The 18,283-nt window shown below is 40.1% G+C and overlaps 1 protein-coding gene across 4 annotated transcripts in view; it reads right to left on the minus strand.

Annotated features, from left to right (window-relative positions):
- Positions 1–18,283, minus strand: part of CDK14 (cyclin dependent kinase 14) — a 722,913-nt gene that overhangs the window by 198,160 nt on the left and 506,470 nt on the right. The gene's annotated exons all lie outside the window — the stretch shown is intronic.

An 18,283-nucleotide genomic window follows, 5' to 3' on the forward strand; every position in this document is an offset into this window, starting at 1 on the left:
AAGCAATTACAGAAGCCAGACTCCTACCTTCTGCACACCAAAAGCAATTTTGATCCATACTCCCAGTGGGGGAGAAGTGAAAGGAGGGCTCTGAACTCCAACTCAATCAGGACCCAGACAGAGAAAAGGAAAAAGAGAGGGAAATTTGGATGTAGTAGGAGGGTTATGTGTAGCTTGGAAAGGAAGAGAAGATGGGACCGTTAAAAAATTTAAAGAGGGCAATTTTATACAGACAAATAGCTAAAGAAATAATAGTTAACATATCTTCAACCATGGGAAAACTTCTGTAGCTTACAATAGAGGGGTTGGGGATTCAGGACTCTGGTGATGGGAACAGTATGGAATTATACTCCTGTTGAAATGTAATTTTGTAAATCAGTATTAAATCACTAATTTAAAAAAAGTAAAGGGAGAGAGAGAGAGAAGAATGTAAGAATTTTTGAAAGCACAGAATCCCAGGACAGGTCTTTCTACTGCTTATATGAATGTTTATTTTTGAGTTTAACTGATTGTCTTCTTCATATCAAAATAAAAAGCAGCTCACTTGGAGGGGGGGGGAGAGAAATTCCTGTCCCATATCCATACTTCTAGCTAGTCAGAGTGAAATGAAGTAGGGAGAAAAACAACAACAAACTGGAGGTCTGAGGAGGCAGAAGTTGAAGGGACAAGCATAATAAAGGAAAAGACTTTAGAAATGGATACAATGTCATCTTTTAGGCATTCAGAGAGGAATGTTGATTTGAACTTTATGAAATCTCTAGAGGCAGGTCTGGAAATGGCAGAACCAGAAGTTGAAAGGTTAGTAAAAAGGCACAGGAGAGGGCAGATGCCAAGGTCAGCATCTGGTGCATGTGAGAAGCATTTTGGTGCTTTTACTACATTGATATGCATCCCACATGTCAGTGTCTCACCCCATCCCAGCCTTATCATATATTTTACAACATTTGTTTAGGACTATACCTATAGATAGGAAAAGGAACCTATGTACAATAATTTTTAAAAGGAGTATGGATCGACCAGTCGACGCCCATGTTCAGCCGGGAAGCAATTACAGAAGCCAGACCTTCCACCTTCTGCACCCCATAATGACCCTGGGTCCATGCTCCCAGAGGGATAGAGAATGGGAAAGCTATCAGGGGAGGGGATGGGATATGGAGATTGGGTGGTGGGAATTGTGTGGAGCTGTACCCCTCTTATCCTACTGTTTTGTTAATGTCTCTTTTCTTAAATAAAATAAGTCAACATAATACTCTAACCTTTGTATAAAGAAGACATGCCTCATTTTAAAAATGAAAAATCTAATAGATGTTTGAAAGTTCAAAGTGAAGTTGTCAGAAGTTTGCCTACATGTCACATTTCCTTGAACTTTAAGCTACAGATGAAGGCAATTCAACTATGGGGGAGGTGTAGGGAAGAGTAGATAACATAATGGTTATGCAAAGAGACTCTCATGCCTGAGGCTTCAAAATCCAGGTTCAATCACCAACACTACTACTAAGCACTGCTCAGCTAAAAAAGAAAAAATCAACTCTATTGTTGAACTTTACTGAATTGGAGATTCAGCTATCATAATTAGCATTACTGTTAGAGATAATATTGTTTGAAAGACTGACTAGCTGGATGAATTGAAATCAGCAAAAATGCTTTATGTTTTGAGGAAACCACATATATATGCATATGCTGCATTTATTGTACTATTCATATTTATGGTATTTTTACGTAAAAATAGTGATAGTAAGCAACTCTAGACTAGGAAAAATTTACAAGATGTTTCACTAATAAAACTAAAGGACGCTTCACTACAAGATGTTTCACTAATAAAACTAAAAGGACGCTCAGCAGGTAAAGCACATGTCCTAAAAATTACCATGAGATCAATACCTTCACTAAATAAACATTACTTTATACCGACCTTTCAAAAAAAAAAAAAAGAGGCTAAAGGGACTGGTGACCTAATTGGTATGTAGAGCTAGAGCACATGCCTCACATGTTAAAGTAGACGCTCAGTGTCTTTCTTTTCTCCCACTCTCCCTTCCCTCATCTTTGCCTGTCTCTCACCTTCTGTTCTCAAAGAAAATGGGCAGAGGCCTGGGGGCGGTGAGGTACCAGGTTAAGTGCACATAGTATTTAGTGCAAGGACCTGAGGGAGGATCCTGGTTTGTGCTACTGGCTCCCCACCTGGAGGGGGGCTCACTTCCCAAGCCACAGTGAAGCAAGTCTATAGGAGTCTGTCATTTCTCTCTCCTTCTTTACCACCCTCTCCTCTCTCCCCTCTCAATTTCTTTCTGTCCTATCCAATAAAATAAAATAAAATAAATGGCTGCCAGGAGCAGTGGATTTGTAGTGCCAGCACCAAGCCCCAGTGATAACCCTGGAGGCAAAAAAACCCAAAAAACAAATAAATAATAATAATAAAGTTTTAATGGTCACCAGGAGTTATAGAGTTGGCAGACACCAACCAAGCCCTGGGGTTAACCCCAGTGACAAAATAATAATAATAATAATAAAACTCTGAAGTACTAACCTTATGTTTACCACTATTGGATTTCTCTGTGTTAAATCCAGTCTGTGTTCCTGCCTGATATATATATAATATTATATTATATATAATGATATAATAATGAGTCATTTCAAAATGCAAAACACTTGTCTTATGCTTTCCTTTAAGTCACTGATTAAAACACTGGGGAAAGTGTTTGTATGGTATGCGTGTGTGTTGGACTAGAAGGGAGAGAGAATTTTTTAATAGCTTTTTTTCTAATACTCAAAATTTTCTTCTTCTACAGTTTGGCAGGTTGACTTTGAATCATTTAATATCACCTCAACCACTTTTCTCTCTGATCCTCCTGGGAGTACGGAAAGGGGAGAAAGGAGAGATACTGCAGCACAGATCTGCGTTACTTAAAGCTTCCTAATTAAAGGCACTTCCCTGTGGCCAGGGGCTTGAACTAAGGTCCTCAGGTATGGCACTATGGGCCCTATCAGGCGAGCTACTTTTCAGCCCCTCTCCCCTAGTTAGTTGTTTAAGAAGGGAATATCTGAAGAAAAGAAAAAGACATATTGTTAAATGGGAATCTGGGGAATGTTATGCATGTACAAACTATTGTATTTACTGTTGAATGTAAAATATTAATTCCCCAATAAAGAAATAAATTTAAAAAAAAAAGAAAAAAAGAAAAAGACATTGTGTGTAAAGGAAAGATTAAGCTATTATTTGAGTACAAATTCTCTAAGACTATTCGGTGGAAATTGGAGATGTAGATAAGTATCTCAGTGCCATTCACATCCCTCCTTCTGAGCAGGGATGGGGCCAAAGACTAGCTTCTAAGTAAGCAAGACAACACAACAAAAGTGAAGGAATGCCACTTCTGTGATTGCACTGTGTAAGAAGCTAACTCCCATTTTGCTGGGAAACTCTTCCTTGCTAGGTCTGAAAAGAAAGTAGTCATTCTGGGAAAGGGGAATGCCTCAATTTGGGGAACCAAATGTAGTCTTTTTTTAACTGCCACCAGAGCTAACACTGGCTCTCCATACCTGCACCACTGACTAATCCAGCTCTCTAGTGGCTGTTACTTTCCCTCTCTCGCTCTCTTTCTCCCCCACCTCTCTCTCTCTCTCTCTTTCTTCCTTCCTTCCTTTCAAACAGAAGTTTAGAAGGAAGGGGGGGAGATGAATGGGGAAAAGTGAAAGGCAATACCTGCAGTACTGTCTCACTGCCCCATGAAGGTAGGGACTGGAACCCTGATTGTGGGTCCTTGGGCATGGGAACATGTGTGCTCTACTGCGTGCACCACTCTTGGCCCCTGAACATAGTCTTGGGCAACAACAAGAACCTGAGGCCCTTGGTCCTACAGCCTGTAAGAAACAGAGTGTAGCCAGCAGCTATGCAAACTTTGAATCAGATCCTTCTCTGGATGACTGTGACTTAAGATTATAAACTGGGCAACCAGAGAGGTGGTTCAGCATATAGAGAGCCTGACTACATGTGTGATGCCAGGTTTGGTGCCTCACATCACATAAGCAGGAGTAGTGTTCAGGTTAGTCTATCACATTTTATAAAAGTAGATAAATAATTTCAAAAAAAAAGTGATGATAGTATTTAAGACTCCCACCCCCACCACTCAAAGCAAATTATCCAAGTAAGTTATGCCTGCACTCTTGAACCATAGGAATTGGTTAGATGAAAAATACATGGGACTAAGTGGCGGTGCACCTGATACCATGTGCAAGGACCTGGGTTCAAGGCCTTATCCCCACCTATAGGAAGGAAGCTTTGGAAGTTGTGAGACAGTGCTGGAAGTATCTCTTTCTTTCTATCTCTATACCCTCCTCCTGTCTCAATTTCTATCTATTAAATTAAAAAGAAAAAGAAAAAAAAAAAAAAAGGAAAAATGGCTGCAAGCAGTGAGTCACAGTAACCTAGTGGCAATTTGAAAAAAAAAAAGAAGGGAAAAAAGAAAGAGGGTGGGAAAGAAGAAAGGAAAGAAAGACGAAAACTATGCATTAAGCTCTTAAGTTTGTAATAATATTGCACATAGCAACAGTGACTACAGATTTAATCATGAAACTGTATCATATACTAAGAACACAACAAAATCGCTGCACCTATAAGACAGTTTTCTATTGAAAGTACCCAGAAAGGTTATAGGGTGATGCATCCAAGTCATGAAAGATGAAGTGCAAATGTTTACCCTGAATGATCAAGATGGTGTAGGATATTCACCTTGTACAAATCTGGTACTGCAATGTTACTGAAGCACTGATTTACAAGGTGCTGAGTCAGATGAAAAACAATGACCAGTGGGTAAGAAATGAGTACACAACAAAAAAAGAAATGCAAAGGTAAGAACTGCACAAGATAAAGTAGACATTTTATAAATCTTCTTAGCTTAACCAGAGCTCAGGGTTGGGCTATACCACAATCTGCATTCAATTTGCATTCATATAATAAGATAAAAATTCTGCCTTCAGAGACATGGTCATATGTAGTGAAATTCTGATGTAATGCTACAACAGGTTAAGAAACTGTTGAGGTGATACATTTACGTGTAATTTTTTTGGTTCTCTTTGGCTGTAGTTATAACTTATTTGGTAGAAAGTACAAAAAAAGTTGATAAGGAAGGAATATCACTAGATAGGGGGTGAGAAGATAAGGATGAAACCTTTCCCATCCCTTTTTCTATCTAACGTAAATATCATTGCTAATTATTATACAGGGAACCAGTACAATGAATAATTTAAAACATAGTGTTTTCTAGTAGGAAAAAAGCAAGTATACACACAGGTATACTTTTTTACACACACACACACACACACACACACACACACCTTCCAACATTTCCCAGATATTTTCTAAAGTGCCTAAATAAGAGGTTAGAGTGGAGTGTTCTGGCTGTTCATTTTTGGCAGTGGCCGATAGCATACAGGCTGGATCTGGGGAATACAAAAGCTGCTTTAAAATGTGGTTCTGGGTTGCATTTCACAATAGTAGTTGTGTAAAGAGCTTTTCTTGGGATCGGCCAGCAGAGGGAGCTAGTGGATTGAGAAAATGAAAAGGAACAGGACTTCAGAGAGATGAGTATTTATAGTTCAGTTTATGGTATTGGATTAAAGGTGGTGTTTACAAAATACTGGGCAGAGTTTTCTACAGGAAAAAAATTTAGATGATAAGGAAGCCTAATATGTTTTACTATTTTATTGGGAAAACAAGGGTTTACAAGACAATTGTTGTCATATGGGTACAATTTCTTATCTTTCTGTGATAGGTGTCTACACACCACTTCCACCACTTTTACCTGGGTGCACTGGGTCTCCAATGCCCACTCAGCCCCCTTGAAGTTTCATTTTAACTAAGTTTAATTCATTTTCTGTAAGGAAAAAGTCTGATTTAGTGATGCCTGGCTGCACAAGAGAACCATCTGGGATGCATTAAGAACAGCTAGAGAAAACCACAAATAATAACTGAGGCACACCCTAAGGATTCTGATTTAATTGGCTGGAGCTTCTACCTAGGTATGTGGAATTTTCTAAACCTCCAAGGTTATTCTAATGTCAGTAAGGCTGGGGGCCACTGATTGACCTAATCTAACTAGGCAATCAGTCAGAGGTTCTCAATTTAATTAGATGTCTTATAGATTTTTTTTTTTTTGTCAAGTCAGGCCTGGACTCAAATGAACATAAAAGATTGTCAATGGATGAGCAGACAAATAACAGTCAGTTGGCTGTTAGAGAGATGAGAGGATGATTACAAAAATAAATTTGAAATCATTCCAGACGAATCTCTTAACTGGAAATTTTTGCCAGGAAGGCAGCTGATTTTTATCCAACTGAATTTTCTTTCTTCTTTTTTTTTTCTCCCACTGTTTTTATTCCTTGTTTCATAAGTCTTGATTCCCTCAGTGATCTCACCCTCTTAACAACTTCTCATCTTTTCACCAAGTGATGTTGCTGTGACCCAGCTCCAGAATGTCTGCCCTTAATAGCAGGTGATGAGAGCTGCACTGAATGGGCTGGCAGTCAGGGGGCAATGTTGCCAGGCAAATGCAGCAGAATTAATCTGACTGTCTGGAGTCATGGTACAAATAGGGAGAAATGAGTTCGGGGGGAGGGACCTGCAGACAAGAACACTGCATGATACAGCCTTGCTACCCAGAGTGGTCCATCAATTAACAGTATTCTATCACCTGAAGAGAGAAGCACAGGTCCACTCCCAATCTGATGAATGAATCATCATTTGCAATTCAATAGGAACCCCAGGTGATTCATATACAAATGAAGGTTAGAAACTCACTCCTTTAAAGAACTCATTCCAGCTGAATTTTTTAAACTGAAAGTACCTGGACAGGAAGCTTGGCCACAAATACACCTTCATCTAGAGTAACTATGCAAGATTATTTGTTCAAGTAGCATTTGGAAGGAGGAGTTGTGAGCGATCTAGAAGTTAGTGGTGTGGGCACCTCATAGCAGAGGATACAAAGGATAACCATTGCATAGAGTACTGGCAGCATCTATAAATCATCACTCTTCTAGCCATACCTTTTTTTTTTTTTTTGTATGTAGGGTTATCGCTGGGGCTCCAGTGCCTGTACTATGAATCAATCCACTGCTCCTGGTGGCCATTTTTTCCATTTTTGTTGTTGTTGGATAGGACAGACAGAAACTGAGAGAAGAGGGGAAGACAGAGAGGGGGAGAGAAAGATAAGACACCTGCAGACCTGCTTCACCATTTGTGAAGCGATCCCCCCACCTGCAGATGGGGAGCCAGGGGGCTCGAACCAGGATCCGTAAGCGGGTCCTTGAGCTTTGTACTATGTACACTTAACCCAGTGCGCTACCACCCAGCCCCCTATCATTATTATTATTTTTTTGAATTGCAACCAGGGTGATCACTGGGACTGAAACTGGGTGCCAGCACTATGAGTCCACCATTCCAACTGGTGATATCCCACCCACCCCCTATTTTTCTATTTGGTTTGATCAGAGAGGAATTGAGAGGGAAGAAGGAAATAGGGAGAGAGAATGACTGACAACTGCAGACCTGCTTCATGCTTGTGAAGTGTTCCCCCTGCTGGTGGGAAGTGAGAGCTCAAATGCAGGTCCTTGCACATAACATGGTGCGTTCAACTGGGTGCATCAGTGCCCAGATGTCCTAGCCTTTGTTTGTTTATTTATTTATGCCTCCAGGGTTATTGCTGAGGCTCAGTGCTGGCACTATAAATCACTGCTCCTTGCAGCTATTTCCCCCATTTTATTAAATAGGACAGTGAGAAATTGAGAGAGGAGGGCCAGATAGAGAGGGAGAGAGAAAGATAGACACTTGTTGACCTGCCTTGCTGCTTGTGAAGCAGGTGGGGTCAGGGGCTCAAACCAGGGTGGTTGCATAGGACCTTGCACTTAGTGTGCTTAACCAGGTGTACCACTGCCCACCCCCTTTAGGTATACTTTAATTATCTTAAAGCCCATGTAAGATGCATTGAATTATATCTAGAAACTGGCAGAATAGTGATGATGATACCAGCTTACCCAGTGGCCATTACAAAGTTGAGGGCAATTAAAATTCATGGCACATGCATGTATGACATATAACCTGTATACCATGACCACACTGCTCATCATCTTTTTGAATCAAAGTAGTTTTCTAATTTTGTTGGAATCATGAGTGGTTGCATACTTGGTTGCATGCATACATTACAGTGTGTAAGGACCCAGGTTCAACCCCTCAGTCCCCACCTGTAGGGAGAAGCTTCACTAACAGTAAAGCAGGGCTGCAGATGTCTCTCTCTTTCCCATTCTATCTCCTCTCCACTCTCAGGTTCTCTGTCCTGTTGACTGGATTTAATTATTTTTTTAATAAAAAGAGCTTTAAAAAGAATTTTAAAAAATCAGCTGTGCACAAGGCACTGTACTAACCTGGGAAGAGATACAGAAATGTGCAACTATAACTTGGACTTCAAAAGTATAATAGTTAAGTATTCATTTTACTATATTACAGTTATAAATGAGAAAGTTATTGAACTGAGTCTAAAAAGGGATTTGGGTTTAACTGATCTTTTGATGTTCACTATTCAGTCCACTACAGAAGAAAATGAGCATTTTATTTTGGCTTTGTGATTTTGGTGGGTGCTAGAGACTAAATCCAGAGCCTATACTTCCAAGGCATGCACAAACAGAAAAAAAAAAAAAACCTGTGGAAACATGTCTACTTTCAGTAATAATAGCTTCACGTTTTGAAATTTGCAAATAGCTTTATTGCAATTTCACATCTATTATTCCAGATTAGTTGTGATTAACTCCCTCTCCTCCATAAAAGGATCATGTCTAGGTTTCCTGGGAGAGAGGAAAAACAAAAGCACAACAACATGAACTGGATTTATAGTCAGTGTCCTTCCCACCTTGTCACTCAGATGCTAATACATTATTATTTCTAGGACTGTTAATTCATCTCAGTTGACTCCTAAAATACATTATATATGCAGGATCAGCAAAGATCTAAAGACAGAAGCAGAGTGGTCAGTCAGGTCACCTCCCTGGCAAAGTGACTGCTTTCCTCCCAGCAGGTGCTGCCTTGCTTCTGCTGAGACCTTGAGATATACTTGGTTTACTCTCAAAGTCAAGGAATGTTAGCTGTTTACTAAGAAAAACAGTTTGGTCATTCATTCTTTTATTAATTATCATTTATCTCTAATTTCTTACTTTCTTTGTCTCTTATTTATTTAATACTTATTTATTTAATAATGATCGACAGGACTATAGGATAAGAGGAGTATAATTCCACACAATTTCCACCACCAAAGTTCTTTCTCCCATCTCCTCCATTGGAAGCTTCCCTATTCTTTATCCCTCTGGGAACATGGACCCGAAATCATTATGGGGTGCAGAAGGTGGAAGGTCTGGCTTCTGTAATTGCTTCTATGCTGGACATGGGTGTTCTTTCTTATTCAAATGTGAGAAAATGATAATAAAGTTCTTATGTCCCACAGAAGAGAAAAAAAAACATTTATATGGGTGTTTTTTTGAACCTAATGTAGTTTTATTTTAATTAATATAGTTAGCATCTATGAGCCTTTCACCCCAGACAAAGGTTAGGTTATTCAGCCACAACCATGTCTAAGTCTATAGTTCAGACCCAATGCAATCTCCTAGCCTTCTCCAAATATCAGGCTCACTACTGTCTTCCTGTTGTCTTTATATCACTTATATAAGAGATTAGTATAATTTTCGTTTAAATTATTTTACATTTTATATACAGGATATATGATATACCTAATCATTTGAAACTTACTTTTTTACTGAGGGAGTTAATGCTTTACAATGTAATCATTGACATATACATTTAATTTCATTATGTCCTCCAAAGTTCTTTTCCTATCTTCACTCTCCTTCCCTCCCCAGAGTCCTTTGCTTTGGTGCTATACACTATGTCCAGACCATATTTCACTTTGTGCTCTCTCTGGGATTTACTTTTTCACTTAACACTACAATGCTAAAAATCATCCAGATTCTTGTTTAACCATAGTGTGAATGCACCCCCCCTTCTTTAATTTGGCAGAGCCAGTGACTCACATATGTACAATTCCACTATACTTGTGCTACATTTTCATTCAGAGAAACAGAGAGAAAGCTATACCACACCACCATGTGGTACAAGGGCTTCAACAAAGGCAGCACACATGATAAGGCACATGCCCTACCTAGTGAGCTCTCTCTCTCTAGTTTCTCATTCCTTCTCTTATTGCTGGGCATCTGTAGTTCACAGGTTGGTGCTCATGATATAAAAAGGGGAATGGCATTATGTGCAAATGGTGACTTGAAAGCTCAGCAGCAATCATATTAACATTTTTACCATTGTGAAATTCCATAATGCGAAGATGAAATATTGGCACCAAAAGGTGAAGGTCTTCCAACAGCTTGAGACTCACAATATATTCTCCCAAAGAAACAATGTTCTACATGGTGGCTAGTCTCCTGGCCAATAAGCAAAAGGCTGTTAAGTTCATAACCGAGAAAGCACAACAGAGCAAAATTGCTCACTACAATAGCATTAAAAATTTTTTTTTATATTTATTTTATTTATTTATTCCCTTTTGTTGCCCTTGTTGTTTTATTGTTGTAGTTATTATTGTTGTTGTCGTTGTTGGATAGGACAGAGAGAAATGGAGAGAGGAGGGGAAGACAGAGAGGAGGAGAGAAAGATCGACACCTGCAGACCTGTTTCACCGCCTGTGAAGCGACTCCCCTGCAGGTGGGGAGCTGGGGTTGGAACCGGGATCCTTATGCTGGTCCTTGTGCTTTGCGCCACCTGCGCTTAACCCGCTGCGCTACAGCCCGACTCCCAGCATTTTTTTTTTTTAAATGTATCCATGGTGAAAATCACAATACTCTTCTTATAGTAGTGGCCCAGAATAGGAGGAATCAGCTGGCCTTGAGATTTCCAAGTCAGGGATATGCCAGAAGGAGACTAGGAGGCTAAGAATGGAAGGTGAGCTGTAACTTGGAACAAGTGGCAAGAGTTCTCTAGGAAGGGGAGAAGGATAGTCAAAAATTGAGTCATTTCCTCTGTGTTTTCACATTGAGAAAAGCAACAGTGGATTGGGTTCAAGGAGTAGGACTATCTCCACCTGGAGACAGATTATGATTTCATTTTCACAACCTTTTACCTATTTATTTATTTATTTAGAGACAGAAAGGTAAAAAGAGACTAGAGCCAGCCAAGCTCAAGCCTGGATCATGCAAATAAGAAAGCAGCACACTATTCAAATGAGCTATTTCATCTGCCCTTAACTCTTCTTCCATGAAAGTACCTACTTAAACACTTAGAACTGGGCTTTGGAGAGATGGAATAGGGACTCCTGGAAGAGATGGACAGTATTAAAAGGAGGTGGCTCCTTCTTCTGTGTCACATGTGCAGTGGGGGTGAGAGGAGTGGAAGTAGGCACAGCAGAGCCTCTTGCACAGTGTGCTGTGTTAAAAAGTTCTGTGCCTCTACTAGAAGTATGTAGGTCAGGGCCCGCCTACTGAAAGGAAATCCATACATTTACCTGTTCTAGAAAAAAAATGCTGTTATTTTTAGGGCTTTGGGATGCAAGAATGTGTGAGTTACAAAATAAACCTCTGGTAAGTTTACTGGCAGAAAGGCTGTTAAAAATTTAGGTCAATAGTGGGGTTGTAATGTGGAAAACTGGGAAATGTTATGCATGTGCAAACAACTATTGTATTTAGTGCCAAATGTATAACATTAATTCTCCAATAAAGAAATTTAAAAAAAATTAGGTCAAGATAGTTACAACAAAAGTTCTACAAATGCAGAATTTTATTACAGTTTATGTATTGACCATATATAAACCATACAACTAAAAGTTCAGCATCAGTAAATACTACTACATGTTTATTCACTTATCCATAAAGTGTTGTGGCAAGCTTATTATAGGCCAGGATTTTGTAAGACATTGGAATAAAATTATGAAGAGACAGTTCTTAGTAAAGGTTAATCTTTATTGCACTATCTAGGTCCCCTGGCAGACAGTGAAGAAAAAACTGGTCAAGAATAGACTCCTGTCCAGGAGATATCAAGGTGGCAAAGCAGGCTCAATCCTCTGCACCAATGATAGAGTGAACAGTGCTCTGGTAAAAATACATACGATGACCTAATAGATTCAGTGGAGCACTACTCTGCAATGAAAAAAGATGTGATTGTATTATCTGGAATAAAATGGATATGGATGAAACTGTAAATGATAATAAGTGAAATAAGTAAAACATGAAGGACAGCTGCCAGATGGTTTCACTTATATGTGGAATATAGATAACTAAATTAAAAGTTTTTCTATAGTAGAAGATATTTTACCTCAAGCCTAATCAAAGTGGATATACTTCAGAAATATAAAGAACTTGACTCTGTAAGTTTGATAAATTTGTCTACTTTTCAATCCTTCATTTACCAAGAAAGGTATAATTTTTGTGAGATTGGCTTGGGTCCAGTGCAAAGGGGTTGCATTTCTTTAAGAGCTTATGCTTGATTTTTCAACTGCATGGTAGGGTAATAGGTACCTATGCAGTGATTCAACGTGTGTGGTTATTTCTAACCACACACGTTGAATACTTCTTAGCTGGATGTACATTTCTCAAGTTATGAAAAGTATTAGCATTACTATTATTAGTAAGATAAATGACTTGGCCATACCGATGAGATGTTTCATGTAGTGTTTGCAACTGAAGAGCATGGTGGTATGATAGGCCCAGAAAGTATTGTGTAAAGTTATTTTAACTGTGCAGTTATGATAATAAAGTGAACCCCTGCTAAAAAACAGCCACACACATACATATACATTCATATATACTTCTTCCTATTCTTAATGCAGTGTTTTCTTGCCAACTGACAATCCGTATCACAGAACTGTACCAACAAAGAAACTACCTAGAAGATATAGTGGGTATAGAACTGGTATCTAGATTGCCAATGCTTAAGTTTAATTTGTATGATTTTAAATTAGTTACTCAGAGTTAGAAACAAGGCATTTTATTGGGAAATCTTAATGTTACTAAAGTCCTACCAACTCTAAGATGCTTCTAAGAATTAATGACACCTCAAGACCACTGAAGTGGTGTAGTTCTCTGGATGAGGAAACTGACTAATGGCTACATCATCAAAATGAGATTGTGGTAACTTTTTTTTTTTTTTGGTGGTTTCTTTAAATCACAGTTATTCTTGATTTTTACATTTGAAAGTGTTGATTTAGCCTCACCCATACCAGCTTGGATCACTGAGATTAACTTTATATTATATTTAAATGCATTTCTGCATCAGTGACATATTTAGCCAGTTAATTTACAATTATTAGAAATTAAGACTGTTTCACATTATGGCTATGTGCAAATCAATTTTAATCATTTTAAAATACTTAATGCCTTGGACTATGTGTGTGTTCCTTAAAACCTTTCATGTTGAAATTCTAACAGTCAATGTGAGGAGGTAGGGCTTATGGGGAGGTAATCCAAATTTAGTTAGGGCAGTGGAAGAAGGCCCTCATGATGATACTGGAAACCCTATAAGAGGAAGAGACATGGATTTCTCTGCATCCACATTTCAAGGAAGGCTATATGAGGTTGTAATCAGGAAAAGAAACCCCACCAAGAACCTACCCATGTTGGCACTCTGTGTTTGGACTTGTAGCCTCTAGAATTTTGAGAAGTAAATGTTTGTCTAAGTCACCCATTCTGTGGTGGTCTATAGGGCCAGTAGATCAAGAGAGCATTTACTTGCCTAAATGTACCAAGGAGTAGAAATGAAAAAAGAAGGAAGGAAGGAAGGAAGGAAGGAAAGAGGGAAAGAAGGAGGGAGAGAGAGAGAGAGAGAGAGAGAGAGAAGGGAAGGGAAGGATATGAAATGGAGAAAGCTCTAGAATAGTTTTATGTGAGAAATACACAAACTCTGTATTTTCCTGCACCATGATAGTTTTCACAAAGTTAACAGTGCTACAATGAGGACAGAAGATAGTTTCTGGAATTGAGAGACATAGTAGACTTCCATTAGATCATTGTTGTATGCTTTACATTGGGTTGTTCTAGCTCTCCCCCTGCCAAGAAAATTGGTTCAGTCCTGCTAGTTTTGCGGGCCCGCTTGGCCCCGCCCCAAGGAACCCCAAGAGAGTTCCAGAGTTCCAGAGTTCAAGAGTGCTTGGCGCCGCCACGGGGGAAAGAGGCAGCAGAATTCTGTTTGGTGATTAGTTTGGTTTAGTTTATGAATCGTTGTTCCTGAATAAAGAAATACAGCTTCCCTGCCCAGCTGTATGTCTCTGGTCATCTCTGTTACCCGCCCGTGAAGCCAGCCTGGCCAGCTAGAGCCTCCAAATTTTAACAACAAATGGCGCCCATGTGGACCTGACCTGTGCATCTCTCAGATAAGTGAAGACAATTTGGCTACCTATGTACTATGGCCTTCTCTTCTGCTTGTGAAGAGATCTCCAAAGGCCTCTGCTCTTTCTTCACGAGACTGTTTTGCTGTTTCTGGAACATTTATCTCTGGAACACTCTGTGGTTTCCACGTGCTTGGGCGCACTCAAAACAGCCAGAGGAGTCGGGAAGAGCCAGCAGGCAAGAAGCGAGGTGCGGAGCTGCCTTTTCCACCTGGTGGAACAGCCAGCCAGCCGGCTGCGCCCAGACAACCCCGTGCACTGTGCCCGCAGCCCCGCAGCCCGCAGGAGGCCGATGCCAACACACTAGAGCCCGATGCCAATATACAGGAGCCTGATGCCAACACACAGGAGCCCGAGGCCAGCCCACAGGAGCCAGCTCTCCACCGCGTGGCGCAGGGCACTGGACGTGGGATCTCTCCACGCTGCTCAGACACTGCGAGCAGGGCAGCAGATATGACAGGGCCATGGAACAGGGCAGCAGACATGGCAGGGCCATGGGGCAGGGCCGCGGCAGTCTATCATGGTCGCCACCCCTGGCACCTCGGACCGCACCTTCTATAAGGCTGGCCCGCCCGCCCTCGTGCTATGAATTCTGGAACGATCTCGGACCTCCCGGACCCCCGGGCTCCCTGCCGAAACTGGGCACACGAGATCTCCAGCTGCCGATCCGGTCTGAAGGCAGACAAGCTGGAGTACGCAAAGATTTGTACAGAGATTGCAACCTGCAATTCCTAGAAGTGAAGTTGCCCAAGAGACCACCACTGGACAATGCACCCCCCCCAACAACTAAGACAGTACATATCTAAATTCGTGTTTGAAATGACATGTCTTCGTACAAAGGTTTCTCTCCTTGTGCATTAATGACCATGTTTATGTGTATGTTTAAAGTTTGGTAAACAGTAACTTTAAAGCTAAATTCTTACTAGTCAAAGTTAAATGAAAAAGGTTTTCAACGTAATTCTCATAAAGATAAAATTAACTTACATTTAAAGTCTGAGGTAAAAATTAGTTAACAATCAATATATTTTAACTAAGTTGGTTTAAAGACCTGCGCACACCTAGGGTGTGTCTCCATCTTGAATGGGTATAACAAAAGGTTAAATAGACTTGTTGATATGTAAAACTATCCATTACCTTCTCTATTAGAAATGGTAGATCACACAATGGCTATGCTAATTATTCTCATGCCTGAGGTTTTCTTTCCTGTGCACACCTAGGGTGTGTCTCCATCTTGAATGGGTGTAACAAAAGGTTAAAAAGACATTGTTGATATGTAAAAGTCTCAAATTCCTTCTCTGTTAGAAATGTTAGATTGCGCTATGATTATGCTAAAGACAAGTTTTGTTTCATAGTAAGTAAATTGTAGCCAGCTGCCTTTGGGACTCTAGGCCGTTCCCCACCCCCATGCAAATGCCTGTCGATGCAAGTACACCCCCCCCCAGAGGCAAGAAATGTTTTTTTTTAAGCTGATAAAGTTTTGCCCACAGAGGCAAAAAAATGCCCCCCTCAGGCCTTCCCTTGGCAGCACACTGGTTCTTGTTACTTGCTTACATGTTTCTCCATGTTTGTGCCAGTTTCTTTTTTAAAAAATGCCTGTATGATAGAGGTTTCTGTTCACCCCACACCCCTGATACTGTGGTCATTTAGTTAAAAAGAAAAGGGGGAATTGTTGTATGCTTTACATTGGGTTGTTCTAGCTCTCCCCCTGCCAAGAAAATTGGTTCAGTCCTGCTAGCTTCGCGGGCCCGCTTGGCCCCGCCCCAAGGAACCCCGAGAGAGTTCCAGAGTTCCAGAGTTAGAGAGTGCTTGGCTCCGCTGCAGGGGAAAGAGGCAGCAGAGTTCTGTTTGGTGATTAGTTTGGTTTAGTTTATGAATCGTTGTTCCTGAATAAAGAAATACACTTCCCTGCCCAGCCGTATGTCTCTGGTCGTCTCTGTTACCCGCCCGTGAAGCTAGCCCAGCCAGCTGGAGCCTCCGAATTTTAACAACAGATCATATTGTGAAACTAATTTAAATACATATGTTGAACTTACAAAGAGAAATTAAAGGTACTCAAATAGGAGTGGGGGAGATCGCATAATGTTACAAATAGACTCTCATGCTTGAGACTCCAAGGCCCCAGGTTCAATCCCCAGAATCACTTTGTCAGAGCTGCACAGTACTCTGGTTAAACAAACAAACAAATAAATATAAAATGCTTTAAAAAAGATCAGACAAATCAATGATATCACTAATAGATATCCTTTCCTTTTCTTCAATATCTTTTTGTAAGACCATTCTGTTTTCTTTTTGAGAAATGGCTTTCAATCTAGATTGTCTATATATCACAAAAACATCACTGAGATGGTTTATTATTTTTAATAAAGGATAAAGTTTCCCTAAACTTAGAATCTAGACAATTGACATGACCTCCTTACATAGTCAAAACTCTCAGAGGCTACTAGTCCTCTGATCTGTCAAGGAGGCAGCAATGTCATCATTCCCTCTCCACTGAACCCCCATCACCCTGCTGACAGGCTACAGGCACAAAGGCCAGTCATATCTACTAAACTACCTGTGAGCAACAAGAAGCAAAAAGCTGGTGTAACCATGGCACAAAACTGACTAATGATCACATTCACTGGTAAGAACCCTCTCATATAGCTCACATGGTTTTCAATTTTAAGCCACCTCTGCCTTACTGATTCTCATGATTAAAACAGACTCAAAGTGAAATGAGTTGAACAGAGGTTGAGGCTAAGTAGGCAATTTGGAAAGATGTTAAGGTTCTGGTCAATGGTGCCACTGCTTATGAATCCTGGGAGATTCATTCTCTCAGCATATATGAAATTAAACTCAAAAAGGAAGAAAATGTTTACTGCCTGCTCTTTCATACTTCATCAAAAAGAATAAAATACTGTTTGCTTATATTGCTTTAGAGACAATGCAAGAAGCTGGCCCAGAATCTTACTTGCACAATAATAGTCTCAGGAGATACAATGTCACACTATACTATAACTTACAGCATCGTTTGTGTCTTTCACCTATATCCCTTGACAAAAAGAGGTAGCAACCCTATAATCAAGGTCACCCACAGTCCTTTAAAGTACCAGTCTTCAGTCCAAGATTAATCATTATCACTTTCATCACTTTCTTATCCCATGCATTATGCTTGCACAGGTGCAATTTAATGAAAGTTAACTCATAAAACTCATTGCTCGCCATTAAATAATTCACTAAGTTAGCTTAAATCACCTCCTACTTGAACTGAGAAGCTGCATTTCCCAAAGATATTTTTAAAATGTACTTTTGGTGCCAGGGAAATATCACAGAAATGTATTCAACAAATATTCATGCCTAAGGCTTGGAGGCCCTAAGTTAAATCCCCAGCACCACCGTAAGCCTGAGTTGGCCAGTTTTCTTCTGGGGGAAAAAAAAGTACATTTCTATCTTTGGACAATTTCATAGTAGAAACCCTATCGTAACCCTGCCACTCCAAGAGCACTGGTCCTGAAGTGAGTGCACCTAGAATGTTGCCAACTGTGAACAACTGTACCCACTACCCAGGCTCTTGTGCTACATCTGAATATATATGGTTGCTGGAGCATGCTGATGGGGGTGCATAGTTAATTTTTATTGATCAATTTTCTTCAAGTTTGGGAGCTACTCTCTAATCCAACTTTCTAGCCCTATTCTCAACTCTGACACCATCTTCCCAGACAATATGGTGTCTGCCTGTTAGCTATCAAACTCAAGCAAAAACTACAGAAGTCATGGGCCCCTAGGAACAAACCCAAAATAGATTTCCTCAATTCTTTCCATCCCAATATCCCTAAGCTCATCTGCTCTAAATCTATTCCTACTTTATGGTTCCTGTTCATTAATAATTTTGT

This window comes from Erinaceus europaeus, chromosome 8, assembly GCF_950295315.1.
Source record: "Erinaceus europaeus chromosome 8, mEriEur2.1, whole genome shotgun sequence".
Taxonomy (NCBI): Eukaryota; Metazoa; Chordata; class Mammalia; order Eulipotyphla; family Erinaceidae; genus Erinaceus; species Erinaceus europaeus.